This window comes from Hevea brasiliensis, chromosome 8, assembly GCF_030052815.1.
Source record: "Hevea brasiliensis isolate MT/VB/25A 57/8 chromosome 8, ASM3005281v1, whole genome shotgun sequence".
In the NCBI taxonomy this organism is placed as follows: Eukaryota; Viridiplantae; Streptophyta; class Magnoliopsida; order Malpighiales; family Euphorbiaceae; genus Hevea; species Hevea brasiliensis.
This window is the reverse complement of record NC_079500.1, coordinates 8,495,945-8,518,511: the sequence shown is the minus strand read 5'-3', so window position 1 is coordinate 8,518,511 and position 22,567 is coordinate 8,495,945. Positions and strand designations below refer to the sequence as shown.

General features: G+C 40.4%; 1 non-coding gene across 1 annotated transcript; it reads left to right on the top strand.

The window, feature by feature from the left end:
* The first annotated feature begins 22,017 nt into the window (after positions 1-22,017).
* LOC131182598 (small nucleolar RNA R71) lies at positions 22,018-22,125 on the top strand. Its single transcript, XR_009150862.1, has one exon. It is a non-coding gene; the product is annotated as a small nucleolar RNA R71 (small nucleolar RNA).
* The last annotated feature ends 442 nt before the right edge of the window (positions 22,126-22,567 follow it).

Below are 22,567 nucleotides of genomic sequence, written 5' to 3'. Positions count from 1 at the left end.
TGGTCAGACTTGCCTTGTTTGAAGCAATATTGATTTCCTGTGAGGAGTAAAAAAATTTAAATGAATTCTGAATTTTGCAAAGAAACTAAAAGTCCTGGTCTGGACGAAGGATACAGTGGCATTTGAGAGCCAGGTTGAAATCTGTAAAAGGATAATCGCATCAACTTTATCATGGCATCGTTCGATAGTCTGACTGTGAATGACGGGATTGAATGCTCATTTATGATACCTGTCCATATAGCGCATCCAATTTTTCACATAACCCTAGCGAGGGAGTTCCTACGGGAGTCATATTATTCATTCACCAATTCGCTAAACAATGGTCCAAAAATCATTTCATTAACTGAATAATTTGTACATCGTATTCTTTACATTGGCCTAGGCTCTGGAAGGTTCTTTATAATAAGATGACATCTTCTGAGATACTTGTATAACCTTTCTTCTTGCTTGGCAGGGTCGAATGCTTTGAGCGCATATTCGGATTCAGGTAATAACTCTTGTTTTCCCTGTGCTATTGTTCTTTCCAGCTGGTCCACATTCTCTTTCAGTCCTTGATAGAGAGCAGCTTGTTTTTCTTTCTCTTTCCTTTCTTTAGCACACTCTTTCAAGATATCATTGATGAGTAGTGCCTGTTCTTTTGCTTCGAGCCTCTTCTTTTTATTTTCTTGCTTATACTCTTCGACGAGTATTTCTTGGTATTTCATCTTTTCCTGAAGCTTACTATTCTGCACTTTCATTTCTTTGATCTCAGCTTGAAAAGAGTCTCCTTCCTTTTCCCACTGTATCTCTCGCTCTTCGAACCCCATTCTTTCGACCTTTGCCTCTTCCTTGAGCCTTCTTACCTTTCTTTTAAGCCTTTGCTGCTGGTCCTCCAACTGTTTCATTCGCTCTTGCAATTGTGAGTTCTCGGTGTTTGCTTTTTGTAGTGAGTCAGCCAGGCGATTATCAGCTTCTTCTAATAGGGCGCTTTGGCGAGGGTTGCTGTCCTCGAATTCTACAGTTGAGTGTTCTCGGCCCCTGTCAGCTCTCCATTTAAGATAATCACCCGAGGCACTCGGGCCTTTTGGCGATCTCTCCATCAGAGTAATGTTTTCCCAAGACTTGCGAGCCATTTTCAATCCTTCCTCTCCCTTGAGCTCATGGTAGAAGTGACCTTGATGGTATTCTTCGATGTTGATCACGGACTGTGTTGAGCCAAACTGCCTCATTACCAATGCCGGAGTGTAACTTGTGTATCCGGTTACTCCGATTAGGGATACCAACTGATTACCCCCCGTACCGATCAGAACGGGTTGGCCTGACGTCCACAGCTTCCTCCAACAGTAATTATGGCTATTGAAACTCCAAATCCGTTCCCACCACTGCTGTTCATTCTTCAGAGTGATTACTAACCGGGTCATCTTCTCAAGGGGAGGCTGGTCAAGGTACCAAGTCAATCCCTTTGTCTCCACAGGACACACGTGGCTGATAATCTAGAGGTATAGCAACTGAGAACAACACTTAATGGTCCCTTTGCCCTGTTGTCTGCAGTAGGTTAGGGTTAACAAGGTTTCTGCAAGAATTGCTGGTATCGGGTTGATCTCCTGCCTTTCTACTGTCCAGAATACTTCCACCGCGTTGCAAGTTATGATTCCCAATGGTCCCGGGAACAAAATCAGACCATAGATTCCCAAGGCAAGTGCTACTGAAGCTTGATCCCACTGTTTCTCTCGGAGGCATCAATCTAACCATTTCTCGAGGTAGGTCCAATACCATCCATGCGTGTTCCCTTTGACAGTTTCTTTTGACTTTGCCTCTTCTGGGGGAGTACCCAACATATGTGCCAGTCGTTTCCAGGTCTGCCTATGCTCGAGGTGTAGGTAGATCCAGTTCTACAATGAGTAAGGAATCCCTAGCAATGCCTGATATTCTTCCATAGTGGGAACCGTATCAATGTCATTGAAAGAGAATACCACGTACTTAGGATTCCAAACCGACAGCATGGCCTTTAACGCCGGGATTTGGACCTTGACTTGCATTAAGGTTGCAATCCTCCCGTACTTTTCTTCAAATCGTGCCCTGACCTGATCGGGAAGCGACCTCCATCCATTAGACAGACCCTCGAGGCTGTTCATTCTGACCTCAATTTTATTCAGATCCAATGAAGGTAGTAAGCTAGCGTGTGCCTTGGGAACATCATCTTGCGAGAATACAGGACTACGAGCCGACTTGGACCAAAGTTTAGGGTTCTGAACCTCTTCTGCTGACTGACTCGAGGATGCCATGATAAAATTGACGCCGATCCTTCACACAGACCCTTGGTTTGATGATGCCTGCGGAAAAACCCGTTAGCAAGATGAATTTGGGTAATTTTGAATCATACTGTTGACAAGGTGACACACACATTTATCAAAGTAGGAAAATGTGTATGTGTTTAGTAGAATTCAAGATTACCCTCACAAAAATGAACAAAAGAAATTAAAGCAGAGCAGGGTAAGAGTAAATATGCCCCTTTTGTCCTAGAATAGGGAGACTCCTGATACCGGGTGAGTGCTACCTAATTGGATAGTTCTATCTTATAGGGTAGCTTACTACGGCTTTCAGCTATCGTGATGGTTTAGCTCAGGATCTAATTTTCTAAAAGCCACAGGTTCCCAAATTGCCCCTACTGTAAACAGTAGAGCCCCATTCTACCCCCATGATATTATCGGGAAAATTCCACCGGTATCACGGTGAATAGAACGAGTTTCAATTTGAGCAGAAGCCTTCAAGAATACTAACGGGGTAGAACCCACGGGTACCGCTACATGACCCCCTCCTACTTTCCTAAAAGGGTAAGAAAACCCGAGTATAGGGCCGAAGTGTGTGAGGACATCGTGTGAGTGTTCAGTGTGTGAAGGGACACCTTTACCTCTTCCTAATTCAGGGGGATTTTGTTTTTCCCCTTTTTTCCTTTTTTTTTCTTTTGAAATGAAGAGCACTGTAGGAAATAAAACAGGCAAAACAAACAAAATAGTTAGCAGCAATAACAATAATTAACTCATAAAACATCGCCGAATGAGCCCATCTAACTATAATTCGATTGCAAAAATTAAATCTACTTTTGGACCTCTAGACCGGGGTTAAGTCACATTGATGTCCCCAGTGGAGTCGCCAAGCTGTCGCAAGAGATTTTGCGGTCGCTTGGACGATCACTCACCGAAGTGGGAAAGAGTGAGGAGTCGCCACCTTAGTTTTGAGGGAAACTAAAGAAAACCATTTGAGAAGATAAATTAAAAATGAAACCACTTCAAGGTAGAGATTCTAGGTTCGGGGCCCGTAAACGGGTGGGGAAGGTGTTAGGCACCCCACCTCGTCCCTTAATAAGGGTAAGTAGATTTAACTTTGCATTAGTTAGGAGGGCTTGAATGGACATGTTAATCCTTTTGTCAAAAGGAAATTTTAATTTTTCACTAAATTCGGATCACCCAGATACATAAGTAAATGAGACAACCTTAGTGAATTAACATCGCATATCGTTTTTGGTTTTGGATTATTTTTGTGTATAGGTTAAGATTTGGTGTGAGAATCGGATAAGAACTCTCCTCCGATCTCTTTTAAGTTACTTATTAAAATTTTGAGTGGAGACCGGATAAGAACCCTCCTCTGATCTCCTTTAAATATTTATTAAAAATTTTGAGTGGAGACCGGATAAGAACTCTCCTCCGATCCCTATTTAATATTATTTAAATTTTGAGTTGAGACCGGATAAGAACTCTCCTCCGATCTCTTTTAGATTAACAGGATCCTGGAAAGGACTTTTCCGATCTCCCGAATTTTTAATTTCAGCTACATGTCATAAGAGCCTAAAGCTAAGGATTCCGGCATTCAAAGATGCTGGGGGATAAGGCTTCTGGATACCTTGTGACTAAACGGGGAATACTGGACTTGATTTACCGACCTTCCATGTAGTCATCTTACCAATACCTATTAACATCCGATCTATTCTGTTTCGTTTGCTTCGGTTTTATTCCACTTTATGGTGTCTTGCCGAATTGCCGTTTACGTCAGCCTAATAGTTTGGCTATTTTCCTGACGTGTTATTCAGGTCCTCTCTTTTAAAAGAGACCCTTAAGATGCAGTTACCTACGTTTTACCTGACCACTTACACGCTACTAGGAGCTAGAAAATTTGCATTCAGAAATGACGGAGATTAATAAAATGATGGACTAAACACTAAAGAGATAACTCGAGAGTAACGTTCTTTGGTATTCTCTTGCACAAAAATGAACTTGGAGAAAATCGCATACGTAAGAAGAACAAAGAAACTGCGAAAAGTAAACGTAAACACTTAATAAAACAACGATATGAGCTCTTACCTGTGAGGAGCCAAATCTATTGAAAATAACTACGGGGTGGCAACTAGTGATAAGGCAGCTGACTGATTAGCCTGAGGGCTGATGTTCGTCGTGAACTGAAAGATGCTTAGCTAAAATGCAATCAGATTAAGATAAAAAAAACCGAGTGGAATGAAGTTCAGCTTGGACAATGGGAATGAAAACAGAGATGATAAAGGGCTGAAAGTGAGAGTGTGACCAGATAATGAACAAACTGGAAATGTAGAGTTCCAGTATTCAGAATCCTTTTCAAGAAGACACTTCAGAAAACTTGTTTCAAAAGTCTTTTTAATCAACCCTTCTAAGTAGCAGAGTAACAAACTGAATGAAGTTTCAGAGTTCTTCCGCTATAATAACTACCTCTTTTTTTTGCCCGTCCCTTGAACAGTTTTTCATGCAGGTATTTATAGGAATCGGGTGCTCCCCATGAAGGGTCAGGATTTATTTTGAGGGAGACGGAGGGTCAAGATTTCAAAGGACATGATCGGATGTTCAGGAATTAAAGAGAATCAAAATGAATGGCCGAGATCACTCTTCAGAATATTTGTCCTTTTCTTCTTTCAATCTAACGGTCCCAAATCTTCTCGTCTGGAACGATTTGAGGGCTAAGAGCGAAAGACGCTGGTCTTGTCGTCTTCTCTCTTGATCCAAGGGTTCCGGGTTCGTCCTTACAAGTGAGATCAACGGTGGAGATTGAGATGTACAGGACTGTCATGACATACCCTGGCACCTGTCAGCATTGCGGGCGATTCTTAGGCGTGCGGTGGAGATCTCGTCTGCCACGCTTTAACTACCTCAGCTCTGATTCTGACGACGGTTATTTGGGATTTGTCTTATTCTTTTTGCCTTCCGATCCTCCCTTTTTCTGATCTCTTTTAATATGCTCTTTCTCCGATCTTTCATGCCGGTCTCCCATCTTCCGATCTATTATCCCGATCTTTCCCTTTCTCAGGTTCGGTCCGGTCAAAGCATTAATTACCCCTCGATTCCCGAAGCGTTAAGCCGTTTCTGCCCAGCAATAAATGCTCATTTTCCCCTATATATACCCCTGTCGACAGAGACATTTCCTTCATCTGATTTCCTCTCTTCCTTCTGACTTCCCAGTTCTAGCTGCTCCGGTGGAAGTTCCGGCTACAACTGTGGCCTAGATCTTTTTCCGATGGACTTCTTTACTCACCGACTGAAAATTTACGATCCCGGTGATCGAATAAACGTAGTGACCTTAACTGATGATGGTGAGAGAACTGGATCAATTGACCGATCTGTATTGCGGACCTCGGTTGTACCGATCTCGAGTCGCTCAACTGAGTTTTTTCGGCTTCTCATCACATTGGGTGTTCCGACAGCGGTTTCCCTCCACATTGGGTGTTCCGACAGCGGATTAAGCTTCCGGTCGGCAACATCCTTGGGATCAGTTATAAACCCGGGACTCTTTAGATAGGATGTTCTGCTGATCCTTAGATCGGCCTTTTGATGTAATCAGATCTCTAATGTATTCCGATCCTTAGATCGCCCAAATGATGTAATCCGATCTTTTGTAATTAAAATTTATTTTGCCAATTGTTATCTTATTAATTATTTTCCGATCTCTGATACATTTGTCCGATCCGGTTCCTAACAAAACGACTCTTAACTGATCCTTTATTCAAAATATTCAACTTATTATGCCGATCTCTTTGGAACGTTCGAGAGCCGTGTCAGAACAGCTGGCGAATCCCGTTAATCGATGCACTGCCTGGAACCTCGTGAGCATTAAATGCTCGGACTAGTATAAATAGGGGTGAGGGGTCAGCCAGATGTTCTCTCATTCCATTTTCAGTCTCCTGCTCACAACCTCAAAGTTCTCTCGCTTCCTCAAGTTCTTCCGACGCCGATCAGACTCCGGTAAGGGTTTTGATCTTCTTTCTAGCTTAAGTTCTTTATTTTCTTTGAAAATGAGCGGTGCCGAAGGTCAGGGAGCGGCGAGCCCTCCTTCCATTTAGTTTTCGTGGTCGTCTGATGAAGAAGAGGTGGTCGGGCCGAGCGCACAACCAGAACCTCCTAGGGTCTCCGTTCCAGCTCGGGGGCGGATCATACCATCAAGGCATGGACCTTCTTCAGGGAGGGAGACTCTCCCTATAGATGAGCTACCGTTGATCCTTTGAGAGACCGACCTACAATCATTTAGCCAAGAATACAACATTCGGCCTGATTCGTACGAGCTCATTAAGTGCCACGGCAATCTTCGTGTCGATCACTTCTTCGAAGAGAATGACAGGGTTATTGTATACGAGGAATAGTTAAAGGCCGGTCTTCGATTCCCTCTGGATGACTTCTACAAGGAGGTCCTAAAACTTCACCGAGTGTTCATTGTTCAAGTTCACCCTAACTCGTGGCGTATCTTGGTAGCCTTCCGAGGCCTATGCCGAGCTAAGGGAATCAGACCTACGGCTAAGGTGTTCGCCGAACTGCACAGGCTAACTTGCCGAAAGGACGACGACCACTGGTTCTTTTAGGCGAAGCCTCATTGCGGGCTCTTCACCGATCTGCCCTCCTCCCTTAAGAATTGGAAGAACCGTTTCTTCATTCTGAGGAGCAAAGATCCGAGCTGCTTTGAGGACTTCCCCCGTAGCTGGTGGTACCAGGGGCCCTTGCTTCCGAGGCGCATTACCCTGAACCAGGAGGAAAGCTTAATAGTGATGGATCTGAAGAGTCAGGCTGCCACTCAAAAGTATTCCTGTTTAAATGCGGTGACTGCCGAGCTGCACCATTGGACCATGCAGCTGATCACCGGCCAAGATCGCGAACTTCCGCTCTCTGACCTCGGCATTGGTATTTTCTATATCTCAGATCTCAGGACCTTAGCGATCTCACTGACCTCTTCTTTGTGCAGGTATGGCGGGTGGTGAGGGTTCCAGGAAGCGGAAGAAGGACAAAGAGATTTCCTGGAGAGTAAAGGAGATGAAGCGTGCGGCACTACAAACACCCAGTCATGAACCTGGGGAAATACAAGGAGACCCGCCTCGACCTTCGGGTCCACCGATCTCAGAGGCCATCCAATCTCCTCCTCTACGAGAAGAGCAGCCTCCGGCTCTTTCAGTTGTTCCAAGCACAGAAAGGGGGCCTTCTCAAACTTCTGGGAGGACCTCTTCTCGTGGAGCTCAGACGCTGATCGACTCCCTGAAGAATAACCGGACTGTTCGGGAGAACCCCGGTTTTGCCAAAGTCTTGGGGACTTCCATCTTCCTTCGGGAGGATCGGGACAGGCTATCCCCGAACAGCCTTGATGATATCTTGACTCGATCCATGAGCCTGAACGTGGAGTGTCTGGTGAATCAGACCATGGTTCGGGAAAAGGCTCATCGTCTGGGTAAGGAGATCGAGAAGAAGAATCAGGAAGTGGCTTCCCTCCGATCCCAGCTCTCATCTACTCAGGATTATATATCTCAAGTTGAGGGGCGGGCGAAGTTCTATGAAGACAAGCTGGCCGAACAGTCTCATGTTCTAGCTGAAAGGAATCGGGCTCTTAGAGAAATCCAGGCTCTTCAGGCCAACGAAGCTGCTCAGGTCGCTCAACTTATCGAGGAGCTTAAGGAGAAAGACGAAGAGCTTAAGGAGAAAGACGAAGAGATGATGACGGGAATAGCCGGAGCCTATGTGAATGCTCACAAGGACCTCTTGGCCGAACTCCAGAAGCGTTACCCAGAGGAGGACTTCTCTTGGATGGCCGACCTGGCTCCTGGGGGTGATGGTGAAGATAGTGAGGAGGAGGGAGAGGGTGAGAGAGAGAGTGAGCAAAATGTAGATCAGGCTGGGGGTGATCCCCCAGCCGAATAACTTGTACAAATTCTGAAATGAAATGAAATGAAATGACTCTTTTTGTTCGATGAATGGTTGTGATCAGGAAATCTTTAAACACTTGATTGTCTGAGTATAACTGAAAGCGATTATTATCCTAAGTGTGAGAGATCAGAAAACACAACATGCATGAAATCGTTAAGGACCCAACGTTAAACAGAACTTAATTGAAGATTTGGCTTGAACATTTAAGATCGGGATTTTCATTTAACTTGATTGTTTTTAAACTTTTAAAAGGGAGATCGGCAATAAAACTGGCGACATAAAGATCTAGTGTTGGTTCAATTTCGTTTGTTAGGAGAGCTCGGGAATGTCATAGACTAGTTAGAAGATTTGACAATTGGTCTGAGAGGTCGGTGAGGCTTTAAATGACATGGGGACTTAGCATTGATTCGATTCCTTTTTGAGGAGAGTTCGAAAATATGGTTATCTGGCAAAGAAAGATAAAGAGAGATCGGAAATGTCATTGGCTGGCGCAGGGAGACCTAGTGCTGGGGATCGGTTTCAAAGTTTTATCGGTTTTGGGGATCGGCCAAAATATGGTGTCGACAGAGAAATATAAAGATGTGAAGAAAGATCTACACATGGTTTTTATTGATTTGGAGAAGGCTTATGATAGTGTTTCAAGAGATGTCCTATGGAGTGTGTTAGAACAAAAGAGGGTATCTATTATGTACATACAAGTGTTGAAAGATATGTATGAAGGAGCAAGTACTATTGTGCGCACAGTGGGAGGGGACACAAGAGATTTTTCGATCTCAATTGGATTACACCAAGGATCAGCTATAAGCCCTTACCTTTTTACATTAGTTTTAGATGAATTGATGAAACATATACAAGAGAGTATTCGTTGGTGCATGATGTTTGCAGATGATATTGTTCTGATAGATGAGACGCGAGAAGGAGTCAATAGAAAGCTAGAGCTTTGGAGAAGTACTCTAGAGTCAAAGGGCTTTAAGTTAAGTAGAACGAAGATAGAATATATGCATTGCAAGTTCAGTGAAGGCCAAATTAGCGATAGGGAAGGAGTTAGTTTCGATGGAGTGGTACTGTCCCAAAGTAATCACTTTAAATATCTCGGCTCAGTCCTTCAAGTAGATGGGGGATGTGAGGGGGATGTGAGGAGGATGTTAGTCATAGGATTAAAGCCGGATGGTTGAAGTGGAGACGTGCCACAGGAGTTTTATGTGAACTCAAGATTCCCAATAAGTTGAAAGGAAAATTTTACCGTACAGCCATAGGACCGGCTATGTTATATGGTAGTGAGTGTTGGGCATTGAAGGAGTCGTATGCGTCTAAGATGAGAGTTGCAGAGATGAGAATGTTAAGGTGGATGAGTGGCCATACTAGACTAGATAAAGTCCGTAATGAGAGTATTAGAGAAAAGGTAGGAGTGGTACCAATTGAGGATAAGTTGAGAGAAGGGAGATTGAGGTGGTTTGGTCATGTGAAGCGTAGACATACGGAGGCTCCAGTTAGACAAGTAGAGCACATTAGATTAGAGGATAGAAAGAAAAAAAGGGGTAGACCTAAATTGACTTGGAAGAGAGTAGTACAACATGACCTACAAGCATTACAAATTTCTGAGGATTTAACCCAAAATCGTTTAGAGTGGAGAAAGCGAATCCATATAGCCGACCCCAAATTTTTGGGATAAAGGTGATGTGGCCCAACCGCAAGTGCACGGGTCGTACAAGTAATATAGAAAAGATATCGTTCCCACGAGGAGTTGTGTTAATGATTGAATTTTTGATATAAAAAGTTGACTAAATTGAACTATTTTTGAAATTAAAGTAATAAATTGATGGGTATTGAGTATGAAATCTATATGTGCAAAATTAATAATCTATTCAACAATGTATTAATTAAACTAAAATTGCATCAAATTGAAATAAGCAAGTTGAAATATGGCAAAATTAAAATGGCTAGCAATTAAATTCAATTAAAAATTAACAATGATGAAAAGGCGATTCCGGACTTCGGGATTTCATATTCGAGCTATTTTGGGATTTCAAATTGGTTATCCAATCTTATGAAACTTATGGGTTTTAAGGAGATTAATTCTTAAATCCTTTGAATTCCCTTTCGAGTGAGACAAAGAGTACCTTAATCAATCTAATCCTACTTTCGTGGAGTTAGAGTTAATTAAGACCCATTAAGTTCTTTAATTAATCTGTGAATCCTCTTAATCCTTAGTCTATTTCTATATCTAAGTTAATTAAGTCCAATTCATTGATTATCTATCACAAGGCCTTCTCCTTTCGGTGCCTCAACCATGGATTAAGAACATCACTTAATGGGATCCTACACTAAGCATGTCATTAAGCACACAAGAAATGAATAAAACTCATTAAGATCACAAAATATGGATTACCCAATCAAAATCCACAAAATATCTCAAATATTACAACCCTTACTCCAGAATCAAAGTAAAACTACTCACTATCCATAATGTTTACAAAATATTCTGAATTTAAATGGAAATAAAGCTTTAATCTAAGCTAAGAAATAAAAAGCTAAACACTAGAAATGTAGGAAAAATATAAGAAAAGAAAGAAATCTCCAAATCTGATTGGAAATGGTGTGGAAGGTGAATGTGACCCTTCAGCTGCTGCCTCTCCCCTTCCTTTCCTTTTCTGCTCCTTCTCCCCCCTTTTTCTAAAATGGGAAATGGGACTATTTATAGCATTTTCTGACATGGAGCCCTAAAATGGTGTGTTCTAGGAGGAATTTTCTGAGGGAATCTTCTGCCAGCTCATTAATGAAACCTTTGTGGGACTGCATAAGTTATGCAGTCCCTTATGCAGTTTTCGGCTGTTTCTGGTTCACTTATGCGAAACTGCATGACTTGGTGCATAGGTTATGCACAATTCCGTGAAAGTTCATAAGGGAGGCGTGAATCTGCATAAGCCATGCACTCTCCTTATGCACCATTAGGCAGGTATTGGAACATTGATTTTTCTCCTTATGCAGATCTGCATAGCTAATGCGGCAAGTTATGCACAATTTGGTCAATGCATATTTCAGCTTGAAAACTTGTTTTTGACATCTTTGGCTGTAGAAGTCACTCCTTAATGGCAAAATTTCTCTTCAGTCCTTCAAAAACACCATTTTTCCTACAAAACAAAGTAAAAATTACAAATTAGTCCAAAATTGACAATTATGAAAAACTAACTAAATAACTAATGAAATTAGCTAAAAATAACTAATAAAAAAATAAAATGGCTATGAAATTAAACCTAAATGATTATGCAAAATGTATGCATCAAATACCCCCAAACTCAAGCTTTTGCTTGTCGTCAAGCAAACTTTAAAATGTAATGCAATTCTTAGGGGTGCCTTATCCAAAGAACTATGAAAATCACCTATTAAAGTAACTTAACACACCTTCAGCCATACCAGCAATCCATATACCCATCCTTCAAAATGCAAAGAATTTAATGCTTATCCAAGCTTTCACTGCTTAGCCATCAAGTCAATTATCATTCAAAATCCCCAAATCAACCAATCAAAAGAGAGAGTCATGCTCAAAAGGAATTCTAGGACCATCAATAACCAAAGTGTCTCTATATAGAATGATGGAATTAAATGAATGAATGGATAGTTTTCCAATCCCATAGGCAAATTCCCTACTCCCATCTCCACTAATGTAGCAAGTACTATCAAGAGATCAAAGGTCTTTTTAGGGGTGTAATGGGGCCATGGGGTTCAAAATGAGGCTAAGAAGAAGAATGGGTAAAAAAGATTCAAAGCATGAGAATATTTTCAATCTTAACAACATAAGGTACACTTCTTATTTTATTATATTTTTTTCTTTTTCTCCCTTTTTTTTAATTTTTTATTTTTTATTTATTTATTTATATGGGGGAGAGAAATACACAATGAGAATTGTCAAGTGCTAGCATATTTTACAAAACACATAAAAATGGAGGGACATTTTGATACTTTAGCTTGTATCTTGCATTTTCTTTTTGATGATTGTCCCTAAAATTGCCACCCCCAAACTCATTTCTTTTAATACTTTGGGTGGATTTCTTTCATTTTGAATGACAATAGTGAAAAGCACATATACTAGCACTTTTACAAAATGACAAGCATTTCTTCTCCCTTTTATTGTATTTTTTTTTTTATAAAGTGTACATAATATTCAATTATCCTCATGAAAAGGGTTGGAGTGTTTGGTTCATTGTCTAGGTAGCAATAAGGATTTCAAGAAAAATTAGGGATAAAAAGGCTCAAAGGGGTTTGCAAGGGTCAATTTTAATTAGGAAAAGGGGTAAAGGTTTAAAATGAGAAGGTTTAAATCAAAGAATGCCTAATCATCTCTCTTTTCAAGTACAAGCTAGTATTTCGCCTTGAAAGGTTTAGAAAATTTGTTCTAGGATTGGTGAGACATCATTTGACTACCTTATATCTAATAACTCCCTCTAAACACTCCAATCTCTAAAGGACTAGTTGGGTGGCTTTTTGGCTAAGAAGATATAGGCAAGGGATAGACACTTCAAAACCTTGCACCTCTTAGGAAACTTTCAATCCACAAACCCAACTAAAGGTAAGTCAAATCACTCTCATAGGTAACTTTTCAATACTCAAGGGATTTGGCAAAAGATTTTAATGCATGATGCATGATTCCTAAAAATGAGTAATGCATTAGCTAAGTGGAGGAAGTCTATTTGTGTGCAATGTGTACAATTTCTAAGTGATGTAAAATGTGTGTGTAAATGTTGTATGTATAGGTATGTAAGGATGTATATGTAAAATATTTACAATATATGTAAATGGAATGGGATGAGATGCTCCTATACTCAAAATGTGAAAAATGAAGCAAAAATCAAAATGTGCACCCCCAAACTCAAAATTAGACATTGCCCTCAATGTCTCAAGCAGTATATTACCAAAACTCAAAGCAAGTAATAATTACCAGGAATTGTGAAAGTTAAGAGTAAAAAGAAAGAGTTACCTGGTATAGAGCAGATGAGAATTCAAGAGATAATGGGGATGCATAAGAAGCTGCACGTGTTATGCGAGAAGAAATCTTGTCGAACAAGTGCATAAGGGAGGTGCATAAGCTGTGCGGTTCTGCATGAGTGGCAATAAGGACTGCACAGGCTATGCAGAACATTTGCATGAGGGGATTCACAGCCTATGCAGTTCTTGCATGAGTGGCATAGAGGACTGCACAGGCTATGCAAAATATTTGCATAAGGGAATTCACAGCCTGTGCAGTATATTCAAAAGCTGCTGCATGATGATTAGCAAGGAAAAATGTGCAAATACCAGTAGAAGCATACAAATATAGACAGTGTATAGACAATTATGCACAAGAGGGCAGTAAAGGCAATGAAAATCAATGAAAAACTAATGTAATGGCCAGCCAATAGAACTTTTGAGAAAAACAGAATTCAAAACAAACTATAATTGTTTGAACATATTTACAAAGAAAAAGTCCTACAAGTTTGAACAAAAGTAAAACAAAAACTAATCTAGTTTTATTGTTTTGCCCTTGTCCATAGATGTTGCTAAGAAATTTGGTTGCATCCGGGCTTTGTCGAAATGATGGTGCTGGAGGAGGTGATGGAGGTGGAGGTGGCATTCCCAGAAAAATCATGAGTTTCTTCATCATCTCCTTCAATTCTTTCTGCTTGTCCCTGGTTTCCATGACAAGGTCAAATAGTTGATCATGACGATCCTTTAGGGTATCAAGACCAGTGTCAAGCTTCCTATCCACAAAGTATATATCATCACTAAGCCTTTCAAGATAGGTGAATAAGGCTTTAGTGTTGAAGGCAGGAGGGGCTGTGGATGAAGAAGGTTCAGCTACAGGAGGTGTAGGTTGTGCGAAGGCTTTGGGGTGTCTGTGCATTGAGGGGTGGGGTAGGTTCGATGAGAGGTCGTGGGACTGATGGGATAGGTTGGGCTTCTGGTTGTGCAATGGGTTCAGTTTCTGTTGCTGGTTGTGCAATGTCAGAATGTGGCAGGTTGAATCCTGTTTTGGATAGGTGTGTAGCATCAAAATATAAGGTGTCTACAAGTGCTGGTATTGGATGCTCTTCAGGATTAAAACCAAAATGCTTGGCTATGACAGTTATGAGCCCACCCAAGACAATGTCACCTATGGATTTAGTGGCAATATGCAACACATGCTCACAAAAGAAATAACCAGGAGAAACCTTGACCTTGTGAAAAGCACACCATAACATGAATAATTCAGATTTCCCCACAGCACCAGAACTAGTCCCTCTGCCCAAGATAGTGCTAGCAATCAGTCTATGAATAAACCTAAGTGCAGGGTCAAGTATTTGAGAGGTTTTTGATCTGCCAGCAGAAAAAGTCTGAGGTTGGTTTGTGATAATTCTCCAAAATTGAGCAGCATTCCAAATACCCTTGTTTGCTACCTCTACCCCTGTATATGGCACTCTAAATAGCCCATCAATTGCAAAACCAAAAATGCTATGAAATTGGTCCAATGATAACTCTCTATTTTGCCCCAAACATCTAAATTTCATAGTTGGCTTAAAATCTACATCATGCAATTTCAGGGTGGCAGAGAATGAGGAAATAAATTCCAAAACTAAAGCTGGGTAAACAATTTCTTGCTTATGCACAAATTCCATCCACCCTAAGCCCTCAAGGTATGCAACCACATTATCAAATAAACCAAGTGATTGAAGGGAATCCGCAGAAATATACCTAGTGGGTTGCACCTTCCTTTCCTTAAGTCGTTTAAATGTTGCTTTGTGAGTTGCATCAGGAAGGGACCAAGGTAGTTTTGAGACCTGTGAGGTTGCTGACATTTGCTTTTTGCTGGAAGAGGGTGTGGAGGCTGAAGTTTTTGGATTTTTGGGTGGAGGTTCTGACATTGGGGTGGTGGGTGGTTCTTTACGCTTTGAGAGAGGAGGTGCAGAAGCAATGGGTCGCGTAGATTTCGACCTAATTTTCCGCTTGTAAGTGGTTGGTGGAGGTGGAGGAGGAGTTTCTTGTGGAGGGGAGTCGGGGTTGGGAGGCCGCATTGATAATGGCAAAACCTGGAGAGGGGAAGTTTGAGGAGAATGAGGAGGCGACTCCATGGTTCCCGATGGTAAAGATGGAGGAGGTGAGGGAGAAGATGAAAGGTGTAGATGGTAGCTAGGGTTAATGCGGCGGAAAGTTGAGTGGAGAAGAATAAGAGGGAAAATGCCGGGCGAAATAGAAGTGAACGGACGGTCATGAACAGAAAAGACGGGAGGTGGGAAAAATGGGTGCCGATGAAAATTTTGGATTTGGTTGTGTAAGACTGCATAAGTGAAAAGTGAGTGTGCATAACTTATGCACTCTCTTATGCATGATTCGGTGGGTGATAAAAAAGTGTGAAAAACTGATTATGCAAGAGTGCATAGCTTATGCACTAACTTATGCAAGTTTCGGCTTGTTTTGGATTTCAGAGAAATAGGTCATGCAAAAGTGCATAAGTCATGCACTCTGCTTATGCACTTTTCGGTGGGTTTTGATTTTCAGGGTTTGTGGTTATGCAGAAATGCATAAGTCATGCACCCTCCTTATGCAGGTCTCAGCAGATTTTGGTGTTTGGAAAATGTGGTCATGCAGAAGTGCATAAGTCATGCACTCTGCTTATGCAGGTCTCGGCAAGTTTTGGGATTCAGAGAGTTCGGTCATGCGGAAGTGCATAAGTTATGCACCCTGCTTATGCACCTCTCGGCAGGTTTTGATTTTTGGAGAGTTTGGTCATGCGGAAGTGCATAAGTTATGCACTCCCCTTATGCAGGTCTCGGCAAGTTTTGAAAATCAGAGTTTGTGGTTATGCAGAAGTGCATAAGTCATGCACCCTCCTTATGCAGGTCTCGGCAGATTTTGGGATTCAGAGATTTTGGTCATGCGGAAGTGCATAAGTTATGCACTCCGCTTATGCAGATCTCGACAGAGAGAGAAAATGCAGAGTTTGAAGTTATGCAAAAGTGCATAAGTCATGCACACACTTATGCAAGTCTCGGTAGGTTTGAAATTTGACAAAAATGTGACTATGCAGAGTTGCATAAGCTATGCACCTCCTTATGCAGTTTGCAACAGGTATGAAAATGACAAGAATTGTGGTTATGCAGGATTGCATAAGCCATGTAGTTGCTTATGCACAATTCAACAAGATTGAGATTACAATGGAAAATGATTTGCAAGTGTGAAAAATACCCTAGAATGAAGAAATATAATTCTATGAAGCATAAATCATGAGAAATTGTCATCAAAAACACATCAGTATATACAAAGTGCATCAAAATTGCATCACACAAGCTTGTAGAAGTAAATCCTGCATAAAAGGCCTTTGTGAACCATGCCATTTCAACTCAAATTCTGCAAATCAACCTTTAGCACATAAAACTCAATAAATTCTGCATAAAGTTGCATCTATCCATAAATGATGAAGTGACTCCCCAAGTTATACCAAGGAAATGCAGCATATCCACCTTGAATCCCACAACCCAAATAAGTTCAAAACTGTAAAAATGACTCACTTACCACTATATTAACATTATAAGCACAAATACTTAAAAGTTACACACCCAACCTCACCAAGAACATAAGTAATCTGCTGCAGACCCTTCCTTGCTGCAAAATGTCTTTTTTTTTTTTGCTATGCATAAACCAGGTAGCAACCCAAGAACATAATTCATCTGCTGCAGACCTTTCCTTACTGCAGATTTCATTTTCCTCTCTGCATAAACCAGGTAGCAGACCTGCACAGGTTATGCAGCAAAAATCAATCAATTTTGGGAGAGTTTGAAGGACAAAATTTTCAAGTAAAGAATCACTCCCCAGCATTTCACCAACCTTCCTCCATTAAAATACATCTACAAGTGACAAGATTCAATAATGTCAAAAATTGAATTCGGGGAGATTTAAGATAAAAACAAAAGCAATGAAAATAAAAGTAAATCAGCAAAAACAAAAAAAAAAGGACTTGGGATGCCTCCCAAGAGGGCTAATTTATAGTCCTTAGCTGGACTTTTCATGTATTTCACTGAAAAGAGGTGGGGGATTGGAGAGCTTGTAATAGCTTGCTCCTTTTATTGGGTCTCCAATTATGTAATGTTTCAATCTATGCCCATTGACCTTAAAATTCCTAGATTTTTCACTCCAAATTTCAATTGCTCCATAAGGGAAAACCTTAGAAACTCTATATGGACCAGTCCACCTTGATTTAAGTTTTCCAGGGGAAAATTTCAATCTTGAGTTGAACAACAAAATTGAATCACCCTCTTTGAATTCCTTTTTCCTAAGGTGCTTATCATGCCAAACTTTAGTTCTTTCTTTATAAATACGGGCACTTTCATAAGCATCCATCCTCAATTCTTCAAGCTCATTAAGTTGCAATAACCTTTTCTCACCAGCTTGCTTAAGATCAAAATTCAAAGTCTGAATGGCCCAATATGCTCTATGTTCTAGCTCCACAGGTAAATGACAAGACTTACCATACACCAACCTAAAAGGAGTAGTTCCTATAGGGGTTTTGTAAGCAGTCCTATATGCCCATAGAGCATCATCTAGTTTGACAGACCAATCTTTCCGAGAATTGCTCACTGTTTTCTCCAAGATATGTTTGAGCTCTCTGTTAGAAATTTCAACTTGTCCTGAAGTTTGAGGGTGGTATGGGGTAGCTATCTTGTGCACTACACCATACTTCCTCATTAAGCTCTCAAATTGCTTATTACAAAAATGTGAACCACCATCACTAATTATAGCCCTAGGAGCTCCAAATCTACTCAAGACAAATTTCTTCAAGAATTTCACTACAACCTTAGCATCATTAGTTGGAGTTGCAATAGCTTCCACCCACTTTGACACATAGTCAACCCCAACTAAGATGTATCTATTACCATATGAAGGTGGGAATGGCCCCATAAAATCTATTCCCCAGACATCAAATAATTCCACTTCAAGAATATCATTTAGGGGCATTTGATCTCTTTTTGACAAATTTCCACTCCTTTGACATTTATCACATTCTAACACAAATTTCCTCACATCCTTAAAAAGATTTGGCCAAAAGAAACCAGCTTGCAAAATTTTACTAGCTGTTTTAGAGATTCCAAAATGTCCTCCATAATCAGAAGCATGGCAATGATGCATAATACTCTGTGTCTCTTCATCAGGAATACATCTCCTTATTAAACCATCACAGCATCTCCTAAAGAGTAAAGGATCATCCCATCTATAAAATTTTACCTCATGCAAAAATTTTTTCTTTTGTTGCCATGTCATACCTAGAGGCAAAACTCCACAAGATAGATAATTCACCAGGTCTGCATACCAAGGTAATTTAGCAATAAGAGAGAAAAGTTGTTCATCCAAGAAAAACTCATAAATAGGGACTTCATCCATTTCCTCATCATCCAATTTCAACCTACTAAGATTATCAGCAACTACATTTTCAGCTCCCTTCTTATCTCTAATCTCCAAGTCAAACTCTTGTAGCATCAGAATCCACCTAATGAGCCTAGGTTTAGCCTCCTTTTTATGGAGCAAATACCTGATGGCTGCATGATCTGAAAATATAACCACCTTTGAGTCAATAATGTAAGGTCTGAACTTTTCTAATGCAAAGACAATTGCTAAAAATTCCCTTTCAGTTGTTGCATAATTTGTTTGAGCCTCATCCAGTGTTCTACTAGCATAATAAATAGCATAAGCCTTTTTGTCCTTTCTTTGACCAAGAACAGCCCCAATTGCATAGTTGCTAGCATCACACATAATTTCAAAAGGTAGGCTTCAATCAGGTGGTTGCATGATTGGTGCAGTGATAAGAGCTTGCTTCAACCTGCAAAAGGCATCCAAACACTCTTGGTCAAATACAAATGGTATGTCATGACTTAACAAATTAGACAAAGGTTTAGCTATTTTAGAAAAATTCTTGATAAAGCGTCTGTAGAACCCGGCATGTCCTAGAAAACTTCGAATTCCCTTGACATTGGTAGGAGGAGCCATCTTCTCTATCACTTCAACCTTGGCTTTATCAACCTCTATTCCTCTGTTAGACACCAAATGTCCAAGCACTATCCCTTCCTGGACCATGAAATGACACTTTTCCCAGTTTAACACAAGGTCAGTGTCTACACATCGCTGCAAAACTTTAGAAAGGTTAGCCAAGCATATGTCAAATGAAGATCCATAAACAGAAAAATCATCCATAAAAACCTCCATTATGTCTTCAATGAAATCTGAGAAGATTGCCATTATGCACCTTTGAAAAGTGGCTGGTGCATTACACAACCCAAATGGCATCCTCCTATAAGCAAAGGTTCCATATGGACAAGTAAAAGTAGTTTTCTCTTGATCATTTGGATGGATAGGGATTTGAAAAAAACCTGAATATCCATCTAAATAGCAAAAATAAGAATGCCTAGCCAATCTTTCTAACATCTGATCAATGAAGGGAAGTGGAAAATGATCTTTTCTAGTGGCTATATTTAATTTTCTGTAATCTATGCACATCCGCCAACTAGTCACTGTTCTTGTGGGAATTAATTCATTATTTTCATTTTTGACCACTGTCATTCCACCCTTTTTTGGGACAACATGTACTGGGCTCACCCAAGTACTGTCTGAGATAGGATATATGATCCCTGCATCAAGCAACTTCAAAATTTCCTTTTTAACAACTTCTTTCATATTTGGGTTCAACCTCCTCTGATGTTCAATAGATGGCTTACAATTTTCTTCCAAACTGATTCTATGCATGCAAAAGTGTGGGCTTATTCCCTTAATGTCATCTATGGTATATCCTAAGACTTTTCTGAATTGCCTCAACACTCTTAACAACTTATCAGCCTCTAAGGTACTCAAATTTGCATTTACAATTACTGGATAAGTGTTATTGGTGCCAAGAAATTCATACCTGAACTGAGAAGGAAGTTGCTTAAGTTCTACCTTAGGTGCATCTTCTTCCTTCAATGATGGTTGCTTAGATTCAACTTTTTCCTTTTGTGTTAGTTGAAAAACTGGAGCAGAGATGAATGGTGGATTACCTTCTAGATGTTGAGCATATGCAGCCACATGAGGGTTGTCATAGTCTATGCCTCCTCCATGAACCAAACAATTTTCAAGTGGATCTTCCGGATATTTCTTTCTGAAGTGTTCTTCAACCAGCTCATCAATGATATCAACTCTCAAGCAAGTATCAGCTTCAGAATGATGCTTCTTCATAGTATTATTAATATTGAAAACCAATTGCTCTTCACCAACTCTAAGAGTCAATTTTTCTCCCTTAACATCAATCAATGCTCCTGCTGTAGCTAGAAAGGGTCTTCCTAAGATAATTGGAATATTAGAATCCTCTTCCATGTCCAAAATGACAAAGTCAACAGGTATATAGAACTTCCCAACCTTCAGAGGCACATTCTCCAAAATCCCTTCAGGATACTTAATTGATCCACAACAATCAAGAGAAATGTGGGTTGGTTTAAGGTCTCCCATATTGAGCTTCTCATAAATGGAGAGGGGCATGAGGCTAACACTAGCCCCTAAATCACATAAAGCTTTTGTAGAACATGATTCCCCAATGTGGCATGGAATTGAAAAACTCCCTGGGTCCTTGAGCTTTGGAGGAAGTTTCCTTTGGAGGATAGCACTACATTCTTCTGTCAAAGCTACAGTTTCATGGTCTTCAAGTTTCCTCTTGTTTGAGAGAATTTCTTTCAAGAATTTTGCATAAGAGGGTATTTGTGAAAGAGCATCAACAAACGGCACATTTATATAAAGCTTCTTCAAAACCTCTAAAAACTTTCCAAATTGCTTATCAAGCTTGGCTTTGTGAAATCTTTGTGGGAAGGGAAGTTGTGGCTTGTAGGGCTCTGGAGGTATATACTTCTCTTCCTTCTCTTCAATTTTCTCTTTACATTTTTCTGCACTCTCTTGTTTTTCACTCTCATCAGTTTCTTTCTCATTTTCTCTCTTCTCACTATTTTCACTCTTCTCATCATTTACAACTTTCCCATTTCTTAAAGTAATAGCTTGACACTGCTCTCTTGGGTTTTCTGGTTGACTTGGAAGTTTTCCAAAAGACTTGGTACCTGAGGAAGATGCTTGTTGTGCAATCTGATTTTCCAGCATTCTGTTATGTGTCTGCATCTGTTCTAACCTTGCTTTCATCTCTCTCATCTCCTCATCATGCTTAGTTTGGTTAGCAAGAATTTGTTGCAATACAGCTTCTGTGGTAGAACTTTGTTCTTGCTGTTTTGGTGGAGGATTCATATTTTTCTGCTGAAAATTAGGCAATGGTTGCCTATTTTGCTGATATGGAATTCCTTGTTGCTGTTGTGGCTGAAAATTCTGATTTGAAACTTGACTTTGCTGATTTCCCCATGAAAAGTTAGGATGATTCCTCCAAGTTGGATTATAAGTTTGAGAGTAAGGATTCCCCATTTACTTGTTTCCATAATTACCAACATATGCAGCTTGCTCTCCATAGTCTACTCCACAGCTGGTAGTTCCCTCTGCATAAGCGACTTGTTGTGAACTTCCAGATGATGATGATGAACTAACCAACATACTCAAATCTTCCATCTTCTTAGCCAAAACATTTGTAAGTGCATCAAACTTTGCATTAATCATGTTGAACGGATCAAGATCATACATTCCAGCAGCTTGCCTCTTTTGAGTTGGAGCTGGTCCTCTTGGACTACTCCAAAGATGAGTGTTCTTTGCAATTTTCTCCAATAGCTCATAAGCTTCATCTTCATGCTTCATAATGAATTCTCCTTCTGTTTGAGCATCAATAATCCCTCTAATTGCAGGAGTGACATTTGTGTAAAAATTCTGGTTTATCATCCATTTTGGAATGGCATGATGTGGGCATTGTCTCTCTAATTCTTTCCATCTCATCCATGACTCATAAAGAGTTTCATCTTCTCTTGGTCTAAAAGCTGTCATTTGATTCCTCAACTCTTGAGTTTTTCCAGGTGGAAAATATTGTGCAAGAAATGCATCAGTGAGTTGCTCCCAATTTGTAATGGAGTTGTGAGGTAAAGAATCAAGCCAATCCAATGCTCTATCTTTCAAAGAGAATGGGAATAGCTTCAATCTTGCTGCATCATCAGACACTCCAGGTTGTTTTTGCATGTCACAGATCATAGCAAATTTCTTCAGATGTGTGTGTGGATTTTCAGAAGGATGTCCCCCAAATTGAGAATTTTGAATCATTTGAAGAACTCCAAAATCCATCTTGTAACTATTTGCATCAATCCTTGGTCTTGCTATGCTCTCTCTCAAGTCATCAAAACGAGGAAAAGCATGATCCATCATACTTCCCCTAGGTAAATTAGCATTTATAACCTCTTCACCTTGGGCTGCATTTTCATTGTTTCGATCATTTCCAGCATTACCGCCAC